This window comes from Ascaphus truei, chromosome 5, assembly GCF_040206685.1.
Source record: "Ascaphus truei isolate aAscTru1 chromosome 5, aAscTru1.hap1, whole genome shotgun sequence".
Taxonomy (NCBI): domain Eukaryota; kingdom Metazoa; phylum Chordata; class Amphibia; order Anura; family Ascaphidae; genus Ascaphus; species Ascaphus truei.
The window spans coordinates 277,688,851-277,696,099 of record NC_134487.1 but is presented as its reverse complement, the minus strand read 5'-3'; the positions used below and the strand labels follow the sequence as shown (position 1 = coordinate 277,696,099).

At 40.6% G+C, this 7,249-nt stretch overlaps 1 non-coding gene across 1 annotated transcript; it reads right to left on the bottom strand.

The window, feature by feature from the left end:
- Positions 1–3,327: 3,327 nt before the first annotated feature.
- On the bottom strand, positions 3,328–3,409 carry TRNAS-UGA (transfer RNA serine (anticodon UGA)). The gene has a single exon. It is a non-coding gene; the product is annotated as a tRNA-Ser (tRNA).
- Positions 3,410–7,249: the final 3,840 nt, after the last annotated feature.

Sequence of the window (7,249 nt, the reverse complement as noted above, 5' to 3'; positions counted from 1 at the left end):
TAGGATATGTTGTATTCTTTAAAACCAACGTGACTGTAGGACTGTTTTATTGCTAAACCTTTTTTATCCTTTAGGATAAAAAAAAAAAACCATGGCTGCTCAATCATTTGAAATTCCACTGATCCTTTCCCGGTGTCCAGGGAAAGATACGGACGCAAAAGCAACATTTGAATGGGTCACAGCCCAGTTTAGTTTTACTGAGAGAGTTACAGGTTAAGCAATGTTTTAGGTGTACTCTGAAAGCAGCTGCAACGTTCTGGAAGAGTAAGCTGACACTTTCCATAAACACATTATGCAACTGCAGCAAAGGGGCAGTAGTTCAAAACTGATCAGCAAACAATAAATTATCCTATTCTCTCACACACTCTACGTACAACCAATATTCAGAGTAGAGTTGTGTGAATGTGGCATGGGGTGGCCAACTCCAGTCCTCATGGGCCACCAACAGGTCAGGTTTTCCAGATATCCCTGCTTCAGCACAGGTGGCTCAATTGGAGGGTCAGTCATTGATTGAGCCACTGGTTGAGCTACCTTTGCTGAAGCAGGGATATCTGGAAAACCCGACCTGTTGGTTAACCCTGGAGTAGGCCAAACAATCCATTGTAAACTGTTTAACTTAGGTTGATCTGCTGTCAGACTGGCTTTATTATACATTGTCAGAAAATACCTCGCTTAAGAAGAACTGTGCTTTTCTAAGTACACCCCCTGTCCTTTTAACAAAAATGTGGATTATATTTTGTTGTCTGCATAAATAGAAATAGTAACTTTTACATGCGCAATAAATCTCTATGCCAAAGAAATGACGATATTAATTTTGGTGCATTACTGGCCCTCAATGAGCTAGCACACAGCCTGTCCTTTAATCACTTGATGTTCTATGGAAACCTATTTGTGGTGAAAAATATATTAACATTCACAGGTTATTCTTGCATCAAATATCTGATAATGTAAGGAAATGTATACATCGCCGAAGCCAACTGAATCACGGTAAGTGAAGTTGCAGAAGCCTCGCGTGGTCCCCCAGCATTTAAATGAAATGCGTTGGGGAAGAGTGTGAGGCCTCTGCAACTGCCACACAATCCCCCCCCTCAAAAAATCTTACGTCAACCTGTCTTATAGCAATAATATCCCCATAAACTTGAGTTTAACTCCTATAATGTTAGTATTTTGTCCTCTGAGCATGTCCTGCTCTTCTTTTTATTTAAAAAGAAACAAAGCTTTTCTAGTGTTGAAAAAAAATATATATTTTTTTTTTCATCTCCAGCTTCTGAGGTTATCATAGTAACCTTTAGAATGGACTGGCCTGTGGGGAGAGCTCCATTTTAACTTCCCGGACCCTTAACATTTCATCTGAATGAAACATTAGATCTCAAAAAGAAAAAAAAAAACAGTGTTTGGAAGCGCAAGAAGAGATCTATTTAAAGTAAGCGGTGGACACGGACTGTATAAAGTTTTTTTTATTTTTTGAGTGAAAGCAACTTCGTTTTTGTACAGAAAAAGGTGCTGGATACCTAAGCAAAGAAATAATAATTTGACTAAGATACAATAATTAATTTTGTTTTACATAAAGAAAGATGGCAGAATATATCCACTCACTGTTAGTATGGCAGTCCCATTCTTAATAATTGCATATCATATTATATATACTAAATGATGTGTCTTATCTGTAAAAAAAATTAAAAAAATGCAGCAGGCCGCCCGCCCGCCCCCACACCTCTCATTGGCCTGAGGCGGAGTGACGACACACACACACCTTCAGCCAAGATCCACAAAAGGAGGGTGAGCTTTGGCACGCCTTCACTCCCATTCATTTGCATATAAAGCTTAGCAGCGTTTTGGGGATCTGGGCCTTAGTGGGTTATGTTAAAACAGAAAGATGATGAATGGAAAGCTGCACCGATGTCCCCCTGGTTCATGCGGATAATCCTTCTGACACCTACTGTCTCTCATTATTAAGATGCTTGCTCGCAATCGTTTTCATTCCCTTTAGTTCATAATTTAATTACATCTGTTTAGTTTATTCGACTTTTGGCCCCCCACACGGTCTACCAACAATTATTGCACATTTATCGTTACTTCCATATGAAAAATGACCCACGCGTCAAGACAATAGAAATAATATCAAGATAATGCAATCATCTATAATAATAAAAGCGTCTGTGTGTCTGTCTGTCAGTCATACCTCCAAGTCCATGAAACTTAGGGAGCTGAAACTTTTTATGCATACTAAGGGGACTCTAGGGGTGTGCACCTGGGTTATGTTATTTATTTATTAATTTAATTAAAACGCATTCGTTCTATGAGTTATTAACATTCTGCTGACAAGCAAATCAGAGCAATTGCATTTCTTACTGACGAACTCTAGAGGGCAGCACTTTCAAAGTAAAACTAATGCTGTCAAAGCCACAGCTCCAAGTTCATGAAACCTACCAAAAGTTGCGGGGGGGGGGGGGGGGGGAATGGGGATTTAGAGTGAGGGGGAGGAGGTAAAATTGTGAGTGAGGGGGTGGGGGGGGGAGGTAAAATTGTGAGTGAGGGGGTGGGGGGGGAGGTAAAATTGTGAGTGAGGTGGGAGGAGGTAAAATTGTGAGTGGGGGGGAGGTAAAGTTGTGAGTGAGGTGGGAGGAGGTAAAGTTGTGAGTGAGGTGGGAGGAGGTAAAACTGTGAGTGAGGGGGGGGTGGAGTCAAATTGTGAGTGAGGGGGAGGAGGTACAATTGTGAGTGAGGGGGGAGGAGGTCAAATTGTGAGTGAGGGGGGGGGGTGGAGTCAAATTGTGAGTGAAGGGGAGGAGGTAAAATTGTGAGTGAGGGGGAGGAGGTAAAATTGAGGGAATTACTGCAACCCGTGTGATGCTGAGTACTTTAGCTAGCTATCAAATAACATACATACACACGTCAAGATAGTAGAAATAATATCAATGTAATAAAATAATTATCCAATAAAAATGTATCTTAATGTATTTATGTTTTTTAAGACATCAATCCCCTACTTTCAGTTTATACAATCCCTAGGGGATCAGAAATTTATTTTCTTTAGCATTGAACAGATTAAGCCTGCATATCAAAGCCATTATATTCACCATTATATCCAGTTTAATCACATTCGTATGTGTATTCAAATAACTGAATAGCAGCATTAATAATAATGAGTAGATAGCCATATACACACAGTGATCAGAGCTGTTTACTGCAGGGTGACATTAAGTAGCAGCATCCGAGTGGTAGCTTGGAAGCAGCGTGTATTTATGTGATTTTTTTTGTAACAATGTATTCAATGACGTGTTGAGGTGATTTAAAAACAAAAAAAAACAAAAAAACAAATCCACTCGCTGCGAGCAGGGTTCGAACCTGCGCGGGGAGACCCCATTGGATTTCAAGTCCAACGCCTTAACCACTCGGCCATCACAGCACCACGAGGTTTCCTCTGGAATATTTATTTTTACAGGTTCGGTGCTGATTTAAAAATAAAATGTATCTACGGTACATCATAAAAGTCAAAGTTTTTTTTTATTTTATTTTTTAATATAAGGTTATTCCATTTTTTTTTTATTGTGCAAATGACCATTTAATTTCTCTCATCTGGATTATTTTTTTGGACATGACCACACATTATGGTAACAAGTGGGGAAATGCAATAAGATCGCTTGTCTGTAAAGGAAGAGGAGGGATTTAATGTGTAGAAGAGACCTCCCTCTTCTCCCCCTAATTATAGCAACACGCTACTGCTCCTGTCATGCTGCTGAAGACTCAACACTCATCTACCTCCCTCTGCTGGTCATCGGTATGAACTGCACCAAGTAGAGATTGTATTATGTTGCATTGAATCAGTGTTGCCTCCCTCCATGCAGAATTAAATAGCCCCTCAATTGCCAGAGTTAAAACTTCATGAGGAAGATAGTTAACCCCCTTAAATTATGGGAAAGAAAAGCACTGTATGTTTTTCCAGCTATGAAAGGGGTTAAATGAATGGCAATGGCTTCAGTTTCAGAAGTAGTTGGGCATTTATACAAGGTGGTGGAAAAAAAGGATTTGGCAACCAGTTTGACTCATCTATTTAAACCGAGTGAGAAATAAAAAAAGAAGAATATATAAGGAAGGGTTACTCATCGCTCTGCGAGACGCTGGCCCATCTGACATTTCAGGGGATTAAACAACAATCAAACAAATATATTCAAAAACACATGAAAGTGGAGACACAGAATGAGTATTAACTAGCAATGCCTCTAGCAGTGAAGGTGTTAATGTACGTTGGATAAATTGTTGCTATTTATTAGTGTTGTGTTGTGTTTCTTTGCTTATTCCTATATTCAAATGTGCCATTACGGTGACTTTATAACGCACATGGTACATCATGTAGGGGCGCCAGACCCTTTCAAGGGCCCCCGACCTTTCAGAGTCTCCACAAATACTATGCTCCAAAATGTTAACTGAACTAGGATTGCCAGGTGGCTTCTCCAAAAATATTGGACACAATGGTGAAAGGTGTGACACGCTCGAGACACACACACACACACACACACACACACACACACACACACACACACACACACACACACCTCTCTCCGCTCCATGCTGTTTCCTCCTCTCCTTGGCCCCAGGTTACTGACAGCTCTTGCTGGTTGGCTGCATTACCCAGCAGCAGCAAATCAGAATGGAGGAAGTTGGCCAGCCCCCCAGCAATAGCCCTGCTTGGGGAAATCCCCCACAAGCCGTCAGGTCACTATGTCCAGAAAGGTAATACTGGACATATACATTATACATGTCCAGTATTACCTCTCATTTTTTACTGGACAAAGTATATATTGCTTTTCATTTTGTATAGCCTAACTTTTTATTAAAAATAAAATGTATTCAAAGATAACATTTCTACAATTTTTTTTATAGAAAGTTTAATTAATTTGTCTGGAATGTATTAAAAATATGACACACAACAAATAACAATTACAGCACGGCCAACTGGAGTCCACATTTCCTAACATTGAAATTGCGTCACGGATTTTCTTATCGATGATTTGCCACAAGCTGCAAAAGGAGAAAAAGATCTTTTTCAAAGTTGAAACTTATTAAGAACGAGATTCCGCAGTCGCTGCTTCAGCCGAGACTGAACGTGCTTTCCTAATCGAATCAGATCTACTTCCTAAAATCGAATTTGACGACGTTATTTGTGACTGTGCAAATAAAAAACCCAGAAAGAGACGTGTAGATAAATACAATGGTTGTGTTTGTAAGTAATATTTGCAGAATTTCAATAAAAGTTTTGAATTTTCTTCAATAGAACTACAGCCGCTTATCCGACGTAATGCGTCCTGCAAACCACTGTGGGATTGCGGGTCCATGTTAATCGGCGGAGGTGAGCGTCGGATAGCGAGGACTATACTGTATTTGTATTTAAATGTGACCTTTTTAGGGGCCCCACAAATTACTCTTGGCCCAAGGCCCTAAAAACTCTCAAGACGATTCTGAGTGGTAGCACTGATGCCACGGACTGCCGCCACCGTAAAGGTTAATAGTAATTACAGTACAACGTTTGGTGGAAGTGTGATGGTACTAGATGGAATTACTACTTTCACATTTAAGGGGTCTGTGCATCACGTCAAAAGTGGTGCAATTCTGGGGCAACAAATTTGCACCATAAACATCAAAGAAAATGCAATTGAAATCAATAGGATTTTTTACATTTCATACATTTGTTTTCTAAGCCTTGATTAAGCTCAAATATATTTAACTAAAGGGCGAGCTTACTGCCCCATACTGTAGCTGAGTGTTCACATTATGTAATGGGGGCATCTCTGATTCTGAAGAACCGTCTTGAAATGTCATCACGTGCTGAGTAGATGCAACTTGAGCACCATCGTTTGGAAGAAAGAACAGACCTTCAGCCGTCAGGTAAAGATCACCATATTCCTCATCGTACTACTCATTTCCTTCTACTGTCACACGGCAGCCACATACGCCATCCTACATAAAAATCAATACATACTCTCTGTACACTCATAGGCTCTCACATTGTTTTAACCACGTCTGCTAACTGCAGCTGTTTTTATTCTTTCGTTCACGTTAATAATTTTACCCTATGAGTCATTAAAATTGTTTTTATAGCTAGTTATTAGCAGCACCTATAATTCCAAGTGCCTGCTACCATTTCATCATTTAGGTCTCACAATTTGGTACTAGCCCTTATTAGCTCAATTTTGATACTGGTTAGGCTTTAACTCTAGACATTATCTGCCTCTATAGACCAGCTGTGCAGCTGGTCTCAGCTGTTTTTGGGAGGGTAGTGGCCCCTCCCCCCCCAAGGTTTAAGCTTGCCCCTCCCCACTTTCCAAGTTGACTGGAAGTAGCTTTGGGCATCTTTGTTTGTTTTTTGTTGTGTTCTCTATAGACCACCAATATGTTTTTCTTCTAATTTGATGTTGATGGCTTATATGGCCACCTTCCTTACTTTTTAGAGTGTACACCAAGAAAGAGAATTCCTGTTCTACTCTCTCTACTTACTCCTTAGCTAACTCAATACATACAGAACAACCACATGTTGTTCACAACCATCAACCGTATACGAATTTCACGCAACATAAGCTAAGTACTGTATAATTTCCTATCACATTATATATGTAGCCTCTTTTTGGACGACTACTAGGTACGGTAAAGGGGTTAATTGCCTTAAGGTCCGCCATCAGGGGGGGATAGTTGGGATGAACGTCCCACGGCCTGGTGGCTGCAGGGGACCTGCCCGGTGCTGGACGTTGGACCTGGCCAGTGGCGAATTTCCCATTAAGCTGAGTTAATAACAATTCAAAGATATACAAACAAAGATTATCCTTCAGGGTTATACAAATAAAGTAAATTGGGAACGAGAGGGGGGGGGTAGGGGGGTTGGTACCATCTTACTCTATACTAATTCTTCCACCTTTTGTATATCTTCGAGGAAGAAATGAAAACATATAGTAGTTGCTTCCAGACTAGAGCCATACCCCTTCAGACAACACTATATTGAATCTTTTACCTAAATATTTAGGATTACCTAGCTCACCCCTCTACCCACGGGTCCCAGGTCTTCTGGAACCAGTTTGTGGAATGATTAAGGATAGCGGTAAACTTCTCCATCAACATCACATCGTTAATCCTCCTCTCCTCCACTGGCCTGCAAGGGGGTAGTTGTTATTTCCAAGCGGCCACGATAGCGCACCTAGCAGCGGTTAGGATATGTGAAATCAAACATTTTGGGGAGGGATTCAAATCCTCCACTGGT